Raw genomic sequence first — 16,636 nt, forward strand, 5'->3', positions numbered from 1 at the left:
TCTACAGGGAGGGTGGTGGTGGGTGGGGGATGGTGAGAGACCAGCACTACAACTCCCAACAGGCCCCATGTCTACAGGGAGGTTGGTGGTAGTTGGGGGGTGGGTGAGAGACCAGTACTACAACTCCCAACAGGCCCCCATGTCTACAGGAAGGTTGGTGGTGGGTGGGGGGTGGGAGACCAGCACTACAACTCCCAACAGGCCCCCATGTCTACAGGGAGGTTGGTGGTGGGTGGGGGGGTGAGAGACCAGCACTACAACTCCCAACAGGCCCCCATGTCTACAGGGAGGTTGGTGGTGGGTGGGGGGACGAGAGACCAGCACTTCAACTCCCAACAGGCCCCCATGTCTACAGGGAGGGTGTTGGTGGGTGGGGGGTGAGAGACCAGCACTACAACTCCCAACAGGCCCCCATGTCTACAGGGAGGTTGGTGGTGGGTGTGGGGGTGAGAGACCAGCACAACAACTTCCAACAGGCACCCATGTCTACAGGGAAGGTGGTGGTGGGTGGAGGGGTGAGAGACCAGCACTACAACTCCCAACAGGCCCCCATGTCTACAGGGAGGTTGGTGGTGGGTGGGGGTGAGAGACCAGCACTACAACTCCCAACAGGCCCCCATGTCTCATCCCAGAGCAAGATGGAGTCTGCCCACCATTTGCTGACCAGTGCATCTCCTCCTTCAAACCTACAGGTTCACAGGGGCTCCATCCAATAGCAGGACCGGACCACACATATCCAAGTATTGTCTCCCCACCTCCACACCACCATAATGCCCAGTACTGTCTACCGCACCAACATGATGACACCAACAACCATGTCCTGATTCCATAGTAATTTGTAATGTAACAACAAAAAACCTGTCATCTTCACAGGGGCACCATCCAGTAGCAGGACCGGACCACACATATCCAAGTATTGTCTCCCCACCTCCACACCACCATAATGCCCAGTACTGTCTACCACACCAACATGATGACACCAACAACCATGTCCTGATTCCATAGTAATTTGTAATGTAACAACAAAAAACCTGTCATGTCCACAGCATTGATTCTGAAATTCTTGTCCCTCAGGTGATCGCAACTTGACAGGCGAAACCAGCAACCGCCAGCACCAGTCGCCCCCCTCACAGCCAGCACTCTCTGGTGAAGATCCCATTGACATCTCGGGTGCAGAGGACGATGCTGGCCCAAGCACACTCCCAGGGCCATCAGGCTCCCAGGACATCCCTGCCTCCACCACCTTGGCCAGTGTCACAACACCAACACCTGCCATTGTGAGCTGTGCAGCCACCACCACCACCACCACCACCACCACTCCTGCCTGTGCCACCCTGCCTGACCCATCGTCCGATGATGGCCCATCGACATCTCAGGCTAGCAGGGAGAGTGGACGGGGAGGACACAGGTGAGGCCACAGCTCACAAACAGGAGTGCAGGTGCTAGGCGAGGTCGGGAATAAGACCCACCCCATCCTGGGGCTGAGACCCTGGATGCCATCGCCAGAGTCCATGTCTCCTAGGAGCAGTTGCAGGCACAGGCGGATCAGGCACACCAAGACTCGCTACAGAACTGCCAGCTATTGCGGTCCATGGACACCCGCATGGGCCAAATTGTTGACCTCATGGGGCAGCAAACAGCTCTTTGGAGGGAGTGGTTATCCCGCGCCACACCACCTCCCCCTCCCCCAAGTGCCCAGCGGGACAGGGCACCAACACCACCGCCACCATTCCCTGAGGACACTGACAAGGAAGTCGTCCCTGAACAACCTGCCCCACAGCTGGCTCCGCTCCGGCTCCAAGACAGATGGGCCGTCCGAGGCTGGATCCAGCTGAGAGTAGTGGCAATGCACCATCCACCCGCTCGAAGAGAGGCTGCCACTGACTTCACCCTTCCTTGCGCCTGCCATTCACTCTGCGAACTATCTTGCCCCACAATGCCAAGCATTGGCACATGTCTGTTGGACTAGGTGTACATCACACAATGTAGTGTCCCCACGGTGTTTTCATCTGCCATGACCTTCAACTCACACTTCCCCCAACACCTATTTGTAAATATGCACTAACAGTAATCCACACCCTGTAAATAAACACCACGTAAACACTCAATGCTGTGTGACCTCCATGTTTTAATCACAGGTTTGTCTTATTAGTTGTCATTACCAGGTGCAGGAATCAATGTTCTTGATAATCATGGCTCTGTGGGAATGACCTAGGGATAATGAGAGAACAACAAGCACAGGTCAGGAAACTGAATCACACCCATCACACCAGACCGTACTGCAACATCCCACAAACCACACTCATCACTAATTAAGTGGATCACAGGACACACATCAGGGAGCATTGCATGCACACCATCTCACACACCCATTTGCGAACAGAACATACCAGAACAGGCAGCATTGACACACCACATCCACACATCACCAGCAAACATACATCACGCATTGACCAGCAGCACAAGAGGTAGTTACTCACATTCAAGGAAAGTAGCGAGCAATGAGCTGACGCCTCTGGTCCACACCTTCTTCCTCCCCACTATCCTCATCAGTGGACATAGGTGGGATGGGAGGTGGAGCAACCTGTTGGTCTGCAGGGTCCATGATCAGTTCAATATTATTGTGCAAGGCCAGGTTGTGGAGCATGCAGCAGGCAATCACTATTTTGCATACTTTGCCTGGTGAGTATGGCAGGGCCCCTCCGGTTTTATCCAGGCAGCGAAACCTAGACTTCAGCAGTCCAAAAGTACGTTCCACCACCCGACGTGTCCTCTCATTTTAACGCATTTCACCAGGGGTAGTAGAATTCCGTATGGGGCTCAGCAGCCACGGGCGGTTTGGGTATGCAGAGTCGCCTAGGTGGGGGGATGACAGACACATACATCATTACCAGGATTGGTGGGAACAGCATGGCACACATACAACACAGTAGTCATCACAGCACACTTACCTACAAGCCACGCACGTTGTTGACGCAGATTAGCCATCAGTTGGGGGACAATGCTGCTCCGCAGGATGTGGGAGTCATGTGCAGACCCGGGAAATCTGGCACATACATGGGAGATGATGTTGTCAGCCAGGCACACCACTTGCACGTTGATAAAATGGTAGTGCTTCCGATTGCGATAGATGGGTTCACATGCCTGGGGTGGAATGAGACGTGTGCCATGAAACGAACCCACTACATGTGGGATCTGGCCCAGGGCATAAAAGTCACCTTTCACTGCAGCCAGCTCTGCTGGACGTGGGAAATGGATGTATTCATCCTTGTAATGCATCATGGCATCCAGCACATCCCGCAGTACAATGCTGAACATGTGCCTGTTGCGAAGAAGTGAAGTGCCGCCATCACCTTTGCTGTGGGTGTAATAGCTCCTGGATATGGCCGGCGGTGGATGACGGCCCAGGGCCATCCATGCCAGGATGACATCAATTTACAGGGCGGTCACCCACTGCCGGGTGCTGGCAGTGGGTGACCGGTCAGGGCTGGCGGTGGGTGACCGGCCAGGGCTTTCCATGCCAGGGTAACATCAATTTACTGGGCAGTCATCCACCGCTGGGTGCTGGCAGTTGGTGACTGTCCAGGGCCGGTGTTGGGTGACCGGCTAGGGCCATCCATGCCAGGGTGATATCAATACACAGGATGGTCACCCACCGCTGGGTGCTGGTGGTGGATGACCGGCCAGGGCCAGTGGTGGGTGACCGGCCAGGGCCATCCATGCCAGGGTGACATCAATTTACAGGGAGGTCACCGACCACCGGGTGCGGTCTGCGGTGGGTGCTGCAATGTGACTGTTAGGGGGGTACCAACTGCCATTTCCACTTGCACATTCAAATGTATGTGTTGGCCTGCCCTGCCCCAGCGGAATGCGTGCTCTGCTATTGCGACGCCAGTGAGTGATTAATTTCAAACGATGCACCATCGCGGTAGCACGCACATGCGGTTGCCGGTGTGTGACTATGACGGTCCTTGCACATGTAGCCAATGGAAACAGGTAACGCGGGGCGCGTAAGCGATTTCAAAAATAGCGGAAGCCGTGCACCGCCACACCAGGGCCAGTCATTGGCTCATTTTGAATGAGGCATCCCGGGAAAACCAATTGCTGCAGACGTGTGCCACTGATATCAGCTCAGGGCCCTATAAATGTGTGAATTTCAGCAGCACACATTCACTGCTTCCAGCCACTGCAGCCTGCGCCCATCACCTCGACCTGCTGCTGCTGAGCTATCCAACAACTGCTGCCTGCACCCATCACCTCGACCTGCTGCTGCTGAGCTATCCAACAACTGCTGCCTGCACCCATCACCTCGACCTGCTGCTGCTGAGCTAACCAACAACTGCTGCTGTTGTGCCAGAGTCCTGGACCTTGCCATGCCGAGAGTGCGAGAGATCCGGTCTCGTCCCTTCAGCGCAGCGGAGCTGGATGTCCTTGTGGACGGTGTGCTCCGCCACTATGAACGGCTCTACGGTGCCCCCGGACAGGTGGTAAGTGCAGTGGGGGACATGTTGGTGTGCATGAGGTGGTCACTGACTCCTGACTTCTGCTATCTTGGCGGTGTGCTGTGGGACCTTCACATGTGTTGTACTGTGCATGGCTGCTGAAAGATACGTGTTGCTACTATGTTTGTGAATGTCCAACTGTCCACTGACATTCCCCTCTTGTCTCCCATCATGGTAGGTTAAGCTGCACCTTCGCAAGGCCGTATGGAGCACCATAGCACGTGATGTACGGGCAGTGGGGGCGTGCAATAGACAACACACACACTGCCACAAGCGCCGGGTCGACATCTCCAGGCTCAGCAAGAATATGGCGGAGATGACACTGGGGCAGATTCCAAGATCAACCCAGCTTGCACGACGCACCATGACCCCTCTAATGCACCGTATCATAGCTGTGACGCATCCTTACCTGTCCGCCCAGCTGAGAGGGGATCAGCAGCAAACTAGCGGTGAGCAGACTGAATGTGTTTGTGACTTTTGAGTGCATGCATGTATTGCTGCTCAGACACAGTAGTGACATCCGTGGTTTGTATGTTGTGCTGCAATTGCATGTTGATGCCATTAGCGGAGTGAGCATTAGCATCCATGTCAGCCAGGTGGATATACCAGCTGCATTGTAGTGCAGGGGCCCAGGACATGCCGTTGAGGTCTGTGGTCCCATGGCATCACATGTGTGGTGGTCTGCATGCACTTGCCCTGTTTGTTTGATGTACATGTTTCACAGGCACCCCCGGTTCTTTGACATGAGGATGTCTGGTAGGGGTGGTTCGTGTGCAGGATGGGTGCTACATGTTGGTCAACAGAAAAGGAAGTTGTGATTTTGTAACCTTCAGTACGTGAGTGTGGCACTTAGGTAAACCTCTTTTCTCTCTCTTTCAGCTTTGGCCGAGGGCACTGACCCACAGATGACGGAGATGAGTGGTGGCAATGCATCTGGATCCGAGATCACACACACGCAGACTGAGACTGAAGAGAGCAGCCCCGGAGAGGGGGACAGAATTGTCCCTGAGGACTCACATGGGGAGACACCATCGTCCTCATCTTCAGACAGTGGTGGTGAGTCAGCACTGTTGGTAGACACAGGGAGTGGGCAATCAACACCTTCAGTCAGTACACAGCACACACGGCCCACACTGCCACCAACTGCAACAAGAACTGCTCGTGCTCGCCAGAGTAGGGGGAGCAGAGTGGCCTTCGGTGCAGGCACCGCTGCCCCTGCCCCTGTGAGACTAAGTGCCCTTTGTGCTGAGGCAGTTGATCTGCTGCGACAGCTGTGTGTAGGGCAGACCAACATGATCAATGCATTCCAAGACCACGATAGGAAGTTGGGGCAGGTGGTAGCATTCATGGAGGGAATGCATGGCGATGTTGCTGGTCTCCACAGAACAGTTCAGTCTTTATCCAACACAGTGTCTGCAGCCATTCAACAGTCGCATGGACAAGGTTCTACTTCAGTTCCCCCATCCACATCACTTGATGTCTCAGGGGAGAGTGACACTTCAGACCAGGCGTCATTATCTGGGTATTGCACTAGAAGCAGCCACAGGCAGCAAGGCAGGGTACGGAGGGCACAGACACCATCCCCTAGGACAGGGAAATCTTTCACAGAACACGACATCAGCTACCCTGGAGTTGACACACAGGATCCTCAAGGGGTGTTGGGGGACAGGGATTCACATGTAACACAGGCATCCCCCTCAAAGGTACTCCCAAGGCCAGGGACACTCCCAAGGACAAGGACACTTCAAAGGAAAGGGCACCTCCCAAGGCCAGAGACACTCCCAAGGACAAGGACACTAAAAAGGAAAGGGCACCTCCCAAGGTCAGGGACACTCCGAAGGACAAGGTCACTACAAAGGAAAGGGCACCTCCCAAGGCCAGGGACACTCCCAAGGACAAGGACACTACAAAGGAAAGGGCACCTCCCAAGGCCAGGGATACTCCCAAGGACACTACAAAGGAAAGGCCACCTCCCAAGGCCAGGGACACTGCCAAGGACAAAGATACTTCGAAGGACAGGGCACCTCCGAAGGCCAGGGACACTCCCAAGGACAAGGACACTTCAAAGGACAGGGACACTACAATGGACAGGGACACTACAAAGGACAAGCCAACTCCCATGGACAGAGCACCGCCCACGGAAAAGGCACATTCCATGGACAGGACACCTTCCACGGCCAAGGCACCTCCCAGGGCCAAGGGTTCTCCCATGGACACGAGCTCCACCAAGGCCAGGCATAAATCACCCCTGCGTCCCCTGAGGCTGGTGTTGGTGAAGGAACGTAAAACACATGTGTCAGTGGTGGAGTCCCCCATACCTCTACTCCCATCCACATCCCGCTGAAGCAGAGGAAGGAGTACACTGTTGTTGCATCCCCCATTACCCATGATGCAGAGGGCAGAAGGCAGGGCCACAGCAAACGTCAAGCAGGATCCAGCAAGTCCCCAGAGAGCAGACCCCCACCAGCACATGATCCACCTTTGATGGGTGATGTTTCAGATCAGCCCGCACCACTTACCAGTTCAGTCATGTCCAGGGTGCCCTAACATATCCCTAAGAAATGCAGACACACACCATTGACACCTGACCACCCCAATGTCGCTCCAGTACAGCTGTCCCCAGCTCCCAAAGCCACCCTGCCTCCTGGCCGATACAGCCCTGTGGCTCATCATTTCAGTGGTCCTAGTGGGTCAGCTGCAGTTCACTCTCATGTGTCAGATAGTGGCACTGTGTCTGTTGTTCACTGTCATGCCTCATGTAGTAGCACTGTGTCAGTTGTGCCGTCTCCTGTTTCAGGTATTGCCACTGTGTGTGTCCCACACTCTCATGTCTCAGATGCTGGCATGGTATTTGTTGGTCACTGTACAGGGACATGTCCTGCCAGTGTGTCTGGGTCTATGGCTCATGTGTCAGTCACTAGAGCTGTGGCTGTTTCTCACACTCCTGTTTCTGGGTCTATGGCTCATGTGTCAGTCACTAGAGCTGTGGCTGTGCCTCACACTCCTGCATCTGGTGCTGGAAGTGTGTCTGGGTCTATGGCTCATGTGTCAGTCACTAGAGCTGTGGCTGTGTGTCACACTCCTGTATCTGGTGCTGGCAGTGTGTCTGGGTCTATGGCTCATGTGTCAGTCACTACATCTGTGGCTGTGTCTCACACTCCTGTATCTGGTGCTGGCAGTGTGTCTGGGTCTATGGCTCATGTGTCAGTCACTAGAGCTGTGGCTGTTTCTCACACTCCTGTTTCTGGGTCTATGGCTAATGTGTCAGTCACTAGAGCTGTGGCTGTGTCTCACACTCCTGTTTCTGGTGCTGGCAGTGTGTCTGGGTCTATGGCTCATGTGTCAGTCATTAGAGCTGTGGCTGTGTCTCACACCTGTTTCTGGTGCTGGCAGTGTGTCCGAGGTGACTAGGTCAAACAGTCCACCAGATTCTGTGCTGTGAGGTGTAGCCCCCATCACTCACATGTCATTGTACTTGGTATCTAGATTGTCCATTGTAACCACCCTTGCATTATTAATGTCCATGGGACTGGGCGCTTGACCCACGTACTTGTGGTGCCTCCGATGCACTTGTTCAGTTATGAACACTGCCCTGTTGCTGTTATGATACTACATTGTCCCCTCTCATGTGCTGCCTCAGATGTACCTGCTCTGTTCTTTGCCATGGACTGTTGATGCACTTAGCCCCTCCCATGTGCTGCCTCTGATGTACCTGCTCTGTTCTCTGCCATGGACTGTTGATGCACTTAGCCCCTCTCATGTGCTGCCTCAGATGTACCTGCTCTGTGCCATGGACTGTTAATGCACTTAGCCCCTCTGATGTGCTGCCTCTGATGTGCTGCTCTGTTCTTTGCCATGGAGTGTTGATGCACTTAGCCCCTCTCATGTGCTGCCTCTGATGTACCTGATCTGTTATGGACACTGCCCTGTTGCTGTTATGATACTGCATTGTCCCCTCTCATGTGCTGCCTCAGATGTACCTGCTCTGTTCTTTGCCATGGACTGTTGATGCACTAAGCCCCTCGCATGTGCTGCCTTAGATGTACCTGCTCTTTTCTTTGCCATGGACTGTTGATGCACTTAGCCCCTCTCATGTGCTGCCTCTGATGTACCTGCTCTGTTATGGACACTGCCCTGTTGCTGTTATGAGACTGCATTGTGCCCTCTCATGTGCTGCCTCTGATGTACCTGCTCTGTTATGAACACTGCCCTGTTGCTGTTATGATACTGCATTGTCCCCTCCCATGTGCTGCCTCAGATGTACCTGCTCTGTTCTTTGCCATGGACTGTTGATGCACTTAGCCCCTCTCATGTGCTGCCTCTGAAGTACCTGCTCTGTTATGGACACTGCCCTGTTGCTGTTATGATACTGCATTGTGCCCTCTCATGTGCTGCCTCTGATGTACCTGCTCTGTTATGGACACTGCCCTGTTGCTGTTATGATACTGCATTGTGCCCTCTCATGTGCTGCCTCTGATGTACCTGCTCTGTTATGAACACTGCCTGTTGCTGTCATGATACTGCATTGTCCCCTCTCATGTGCTGCCTCAGACGTACCTGCTCTGTTCTTTGCCACGGACTGTTGATGCACTTAGCCCCTCTCATGTGCTGCCTCAGATGTACCTGTTCTTTGCCATGGACTGTTGATAAACTTAGCCCCTCTCATGTGCTGCCTCTGATGTATCTGCTCTGTTCTTTGCCATGGACTGTTGATGCACTTAGCCCTTCTCATGTGCTGCCTCTGATGTACCTGCTCTGTTCTTTGCCATGGACTGTTGATGCACTTAGCACCTCTCATGTGCTGCCTCTGATGTACCTGCTCTGTGCCATGGACTGTTGATGCACTTAGCCCCTCTCATGTGCTGCCTTTGATGTACCTGCTCTGTGCCATGGACTGTTGATGCACTTAGCCCCTCTCATGTGCTGCCTCTGATGTACCTGCTCTGTTCTTTGCCATGGACTGTTGATGCCCTTAGCCCCTCTCATGTGCTGCCTCAGATGTACCTGTTCTTTGCCATGGACTGTTGATGCACTTAGCCCCTCTCATGTGCTGCCTCAGATGTACCTGTTCTTTGCCATGGACTGTTGATGCACTTAGCCCCTCTCATGTGCTGCCTCTGATGTACCTGCTCTGTTATGGACACTGCCCTGTTGCTGTTATGATACTGCATTGTGCCCTCTCATGTGCTGCCTCTGACGTACCTGCTCTGTTATGGACACTGCCCTGTTGCTGTTATGATACTGCATTGTGTCCTCTCATGTGCTGCCTCTGATGTACCTGCTCTGTTATGGACACTGCCCTGTTGCTGTTATGGTACTGCATTGTGCCCTCTCATGTGCTGCCTCTGATGTACCTGCTCTGTTATGAACACTGCCCTGTTGCTGTTATGATACTGCATTGTGCCCTCTCATGTGCTGCCTCTGAGGTACCTGCTCTGTTCTACCCAGCGCCCATGCTCCTGGCTACTCTAGGATTGAACCCCTATTATGTGCAATAATACAGTTATCTATACAGTCAAACATACAATCACTGAGTCTTACGTATACTTATTTATAAACAACAACTGACACATACATTGCCTTTTATTTTTCTACTTTGTTGGACATATACCATTAAGCAAGATATTTGCTCATCACCACACCCATAAATATATTCACTCACCCAAACAACAGTTTTAACATGTAGTCTTAATGTCATATACCTTCTAAATCAACAATTCACACATCTTTGGGCAGTCACACACCTCCCACCGAACCACACACACATTCACTCCCATACAAATACTCAGTTAACTAATCAATAACTAATATAGACTTTCAAATAGCTAGTACCCAACTGGAGAAGTAGTTTTTACAACTGAAATGAAATGAAATGAAAAATTGCATTTGTATAGCGCATAACTGCCCTAGGGCCTCGCAGCGCTTGAAGATAAAATGGTTTAGCGCAGGCTCGGGGCAGATCAGCAGGATTTAGCAAACAAATGCGTTTTCAAGGCCTTTCTGAATGAGAGGAGGTTGCTATTTCCTCGGATGGCAAAGGGGAGGGCATTCCAAAGTCTGGTCGCCGAATGGGAAAAAGAGCGGCCACCCCAACGGGCTTTGTTAATTTTAGAGGAGGTGGCCAGCTGCAAGGTACCAGACCGAAGGGGGCGTGCTGGGACATAAGGCGTGACCAAAGGGTGCAGAATCGCTGGGCCTACACGGTGAAAGGATTTGTGCATAATGCACAAAGCTTTAAACTGCACTCTGGCAGCCATTGGGAGCCAGTGGAGGTCTTTCAGAGCCTTCCTCGCCGACTGCCGACGGGAGAGATTGAACAGTAGGCGGGCCGCACTGTTTTGTGTGACCTGAAGCCTCTGCAGTACCGAAGCCGGTGCTCCTAGGTAGAGAGCATTCCCATAATCCAGGCGAGAGAGAATCAGGGCCTGGACCATGGTCCTCCTCGCCTGGAAAGGGAGCAAAGGGAGCACCCGCCGGAGCATCCTCATTAGTCCAAAGCAAGTGGCGGCAGTCTTAGTAGCCTGGACCGAGAAATCAAGGGCGGTGTCAAGCCAGATCCCGAGGCTCTTTATCTGGGACTTGGGGGCAGGAGGAGCGCCAAGACATGGTGGCCAGACGGGTGCAAGAGCAGACGGGGAGGGATTTCCGAGTAGAATGATGTCTGTCTTCTCCCCGTTAAGCTTCAAACAGGAGGCTGACAAAGTGATACAGATGTTCACACAGTTTAGTCACTATCCAATATATTTAGAGAGACACTTTAAATTAGTCAAGTAAACAGTCAATTACACTGCTACTAAATCCTCCATCCAGATATTTATATTTATATATCCACTCATTCTTCAATGCAAATTGCTATATATATAATACATATTTAAATAACGAAGCAAACCACATTCACTGGATGATTTCATCACGCAATAGAAGCAAAAAAGGACCAGATTAATGAAAAGAAGTCGGGGAGAAAGCCACACCTAGCAAGAATGGCAGACACAAACCCTTAAGAAAAAACATAGCACACAAGACAAAGTGACTGCCATGCACTGCAGCAGCACAAAGGACAGAATGATACAGAAAATGTTTGTCCGGATGGGGCAGAAGCTTTAGAACGTGCATGTATTTGCCACTACTCTATGCCACAAACAGTAAACAACCACAATTCAAGAAAGTGTTTGTGGGCAGTCCATATTCTTTCACAAGCCCACTGACATAACTTCAAAAGCGAAAGATAACCAGTAAATAAAGAAGAAAGTAACCCATGCCATTTCTAAGACCCCAAGGCGCATGTATCCCGCAGCTGAAATTGCCCACAAGTTTTAGGATAACTTTGTAAGCAACTCGCACATTTTCATGCCATCCCCAGACATGTAGTTCCCATAGTTGACGTGTTCAGAATACCCATCAAAAATATGAGACCAGTTCACATCCTTTCAATGGTCCTCAGGCACACAGCATACAAAACAAAATAATCTCCAGGAGATTGAGGATACATTTTGGAGTATCCCATGTTCTTCCATAGGTCCTGTAGGAAAGTAGGATCTGCTTCTTATGGTTACCCCCACTTTTTGCTTGATGTTACACTGTTTTAACTAGTCTGACTGGGATCCTGTTAATCAGGACCCCAGTCTATCTGCTTTCTTCCTACAATGTTAAGCATGTACTTAGGTACACTCCAGATTGGATTTTGGGGTACCCTTGTCAGTCCTTAGTATATGGTACACATGTACCCAGGGTATAGGTAGCCCTGAGGCCTCCCATGGACTGAAGCATGCATTATGCCACCCATGAAAGGCCATGCAAAATGGAACTACAGGCCTGCCATTGCAGCCTGTGTAAGCTGGTGCTTGCACCACTTCCTTTAGATATAGGTTTACTTTATCTATAGGTCACTACACTTAAAACCTATCAGTCACCCCTCTAGCAGGCCTTGACAATCCTGAAGGCAGGGTGCTGGGTTTTATGTGAGAGGGTGCACCCGCATGAGCAGAGCCCCTCTGCACCCTTTGGAGACCATTCTCCCGGGTTGTCTGTGACGCAGCCCGATGTATAGGTAGAGGTGCATTATATGCTTGCATAAAATGCTATCTCAAAAACGGCTGCAACAAAACATGTTGTGTTTGGTGTCAAACACCTTGGAATTAAACCTCCACACCGATAACTGGTGTGGGAGGTATGATTCCTCTCTTCTGAAGCGAGCTTTGTGCCAGCCTTCTCGACCCAGGCAGCAAAAAATGGTTGCTGCCGACCAGAGACACATTTTTGCCCTCCTGGTGCTGAACCAAGCTCAAGCAGGTGTAGGCAAGACAACAGGCATCCTGTCACAGGGAGGTGTGACCACCTCCCAGACAGGATTTAGTGTATTGGGGCTGGGTACATGCACTTCCAAAGTGCCTGAAAGTCTGCATCTAGGCACACTTAGTGTCCCTGTGCATAGTCCAGTTCAAACCAGTCCTGGGAGCCGTTGGCTCCTGCTCTGCCGCAAAACTGGACAAAGGACATGGGAGTATACTCCCCACTATCCTGACCCTCCCCTGGAAGGGTCTCCTGAATCTGCCTAACCCTCTCCCGTTGGTACAAAAGTGCTTACCTGGCTGTAGGACCCTAGATTCGACGTGGACACGATTCTGATCAAGAAACCACTGACCTTCAACCGTCTGGACACTCTGGACTTTGCTGGACTTTAACTGGACCTGACTTAGTCTCCCTCTCTGCCCCACGCTGTTGGACTTGGCCCTTCTGGCAGGTTCACCCCTGAACTTTTTGCTTTTTATATGTGACCTGGGGATGGTGATTTTTGGTTTCTGCGCACTTTCACTGTATCCCAGTGGAAAGTGCGTGCGCACTCTGAGTGCGTGTGGTGAGATAGGCCTGCCCTCCCATAGGAATGCATGGGGAATGTATGTGTCCCTGGTAGTTCCTGATGCGTGGGGTGTGCAGGCTCGAGTCTGGTATGTGCGGACTCGTGTGATTGAATGCTGCGCAATGATGCATGCGGTGTGTTTGTGTCTAGTGTGGAAGTGCCACTTCTAGACATGGGTGTGCGTGTGCAGTGAGTGTGCTGGCATGTGATTGGCTGGAGCTGGCTGGTGAGCCTGGCTCCAGGAGTCTGGATGGGTCTACCCCGGTGGTGAGTGTAGAGATTAGCATGTGTGATGTGAGGGAGTGGTGCATCTGGGACCTGAATAGGGCTGGGCTTTCCCCACACAATACTGGCTCCGCCCCCTGTGGTGCGACTGATGAACCTAGCCTGGCCAGTGAATAGGAAGGGTGGCTGGGCACATCACAGTGCTCCAAAACCAGCTGCGACTGATTTGTCCCCACCCTGCCCCCTGAGACAAAGGGAAAAGGTGTATAAAAGAGGGGCTGTGACCCCATGAAAATGTTCTCTTCCTAGATCCTTTTCCTGAGGGGGGCTGCTGCTGGGCCCCTGGAGGACCGCCACTGGGGATTGCCTCCCTGCCTAGGAGGACCATGTGAGCTCGCTCTGGGCCCAGCCTTGCCCCCCCCCCCCCACCTCCTAAAAGACTTGTTGCTGGACTTTGCTTGGGTTTGTGGCTGATTTTGCTAGAAGCACCTGGGAAGCGCTGTTTCTGCCTTTCAGGAGCACTGGGCCTTGTATCTGCAGCCCAGAGCTGCAGTCCGCCTTCTGGAGGGATTCCCCGGCATGGGGAATCCCCCTTCTGTTTATTTTCAGCACAGGAGCCCACTCCGCTTATTTTGCAGATTTTTGATATCCCTGGCGAGTGCCCACCCCGCCAGGGACCTGGTGCCATTTTGTACCCCCCAGGCGAGTGCCAACCTCGCTTTGTTGTTGATTAAAGAGAGAGCCCACCCCTCGTTGTAGCACCGAGTTCACCGCCGCAGCCCAGGAGTGTTTGAAACGTTGCCGGGCCGCTGACTAGTGCGACCAGGAAGTGCCCGCCTCCGCATCCTCGGGCCGCGGTACGATTGGCTCCCGCAGCCGCGACCGGGAAGCGAAGGGAAGGCGGCCGGAAGTACTACGCACCCCCTAGCAGGGCTCCCGTGCTCTGGGAGAGCCCCGCCTGCGGCCAGGGGTGTGTCGCCATCGAGGAGGAGGATGGGAGCCCACCCCGCCTCCACCGGACCCAGCGCGTTGTCCGCTCCGCACCAGAGTACAGAAGAAGTCGACCGCAACCTCGGAGCCTCCCCGCAGCAGAGCCCGGTGAGTTGAAGGGCGGGGGAGAGCTCCGTGCCTTTCCCTAGGGCCTGAGGGGCCTGTTGTTGTTTAATATGGAGGGGGGCATCGGGGCACATTGCCGGTGCCCGCCCCCCCAGTGTGTGCACTCTGTGTGCGAGCCGCCTCACCTGAGCGCAGTGGTGCAGAGCCCACAAGGCTCCAAGGCTCCGGGCACCTTTTGTTTATTTAGAGTCCCCACAAGGGCTCCGGGGGCCTATTTGTTTTACGAGCCCTGAGAGGCTCAAGGGGCATATTTGTTTTGTCGAGCCCGCCGAGGCTCCTACGATCCCTGGGGGCCATTATTGATAGAGGGGGCGTCGGGGCACACTGCCAGTGCCTGCCCCTCCTGCTAAGTGCTACCTTCGCGTTTTGGGCCATAAATTAGTTGTCGAGTCCCCCGAGCGGGATTCCAACATCTTGGGGCATCATTGTTTGAGCCCTAGAGGCTCCCCGCCCACATTGTTTGTTTAGAGCCCACGAGGCTCTTGGGGACATGTATTTGGTGTTGAGTCCCCTGAGAGGGACTCCAACTTGTTGGCCCTGTCAAGTTCTACAGCTGCCCAGCACTTAGTGGGTAGCTGCTACGTTTAGGCCCCCCTGACATTGCGACACAGGGCGTCCTAGCCCCCGAGAGGCCAGTTGGCCTGGGGACAGTTTGAGTACATGCTAAATGTGATTTATGCGCAATTGTTCTTTCCTACACCGCTGAATGTGTTTTCATACATCATGTGTTCCTCCTGCACCTCTGAATGTTTTAGGCATCATGTGTCTTTCCTGCACCTCTGAATGTGTTTTTGATGCCTCATGTGCCTTGTTCTTACACCGCTGAATGTATGTTTATGCATCAGGTGTTTTCCTTCCCTACACCTCTGAATGTTGTGATGCATCATGTGTAATATTCCTATGCCTATACCCCTAAATGTATGGTGATACTTAGGTGGTTGTTTTTCTCCTAGTACAGGTGTTGCTAGTGAGGCCCTGGTTCCCTGCGTGACATTCTCCTAAGGTGGTTAGGGTTGCGTAGGTGGTACTTACCTGTTACCAGTAGTTACTGGTGGTGTGCTTTATTTTCTATTTTGGTTCTGCAATTGTTCTATGTGCTAAGGGTTATCCCTGCAAAGTGCTAATTCTACCAAGTGCTAGTTCCAAAAGTGTTTATTCTCGACAGTGGCGTCTGTGGCCCTGTCCCATGTACCTTATCCCCTGTAAATTCTGCCCGTGCCTATGGCACAATGTAAGTGTGTATTTATTATCTAATGAGTTTTGTACAATACAAAGGCTATTTTTACATATAACCTTGTGTGGAGTTTCCTTTGTGGTGGGCCCTGGGTGTTGTTGCTGGGGGTGCGTGCACAAACACTTAACTCACATTGCCTCCGAGTTTAGCCTTACTGCTCGGGTCACGTTACCTAGGGGGAGAGCAGGGGTTATCTTGGCGTGTGACTGTCTTGCCCTGACGTGGGAGTGGTGGTCTCTGACTGACTTTGGCGCAAGCCCTGGCCAGCCAGGGATCCCATTTCTAACACACGCATTGTCTGTGCCTGTGCACCATACAGGCTCCATGTAGGACCCGTGGAGCATCAAGGACAACTGATTCTTAGGGTGAAGTAGTCACTCCCCTGCATTGGCAGGCACCATAATGCAACTGACTGGTCTGCTGATCCTGAGCTCCTATGGACTTCCAAGGCTCCAGAAACACAGGAGGTGGGTTCCTATGTTCATTGAGGTCAAGCTGCCACTCACTGAGTTTGAGACTAGTAACCCTCATCTGTACTGCATAACCCGAGCCCCTGTGCACCGCATACATTTGGAAATGCATTTGCTTGTTGGCATTCCCCAACTAGTGTATTGGGCTTTTGATAGCCCCAACTTCTGCACAGATTTCATACAAAAGACTTTGGACTCCTCACACTGTGCCCTGCAAGCTGTTATTTTGTGA

The sequence above is a fragment of the Lissotriton helveticus genome, chromosome 8 (assembly GCF_964261635.1).
Source record: "Lissotriton helveticus chromosome 8, aLisHel1.1, whole genome shotgun sequence".
Classification (NCBI taxonomy): domain Eukaryota; kingdom Metazoa; phylum Chordata; class Amphibia; order Caudata; family Salamandridae; genus Lissotriton; species Lissotriton helveticus.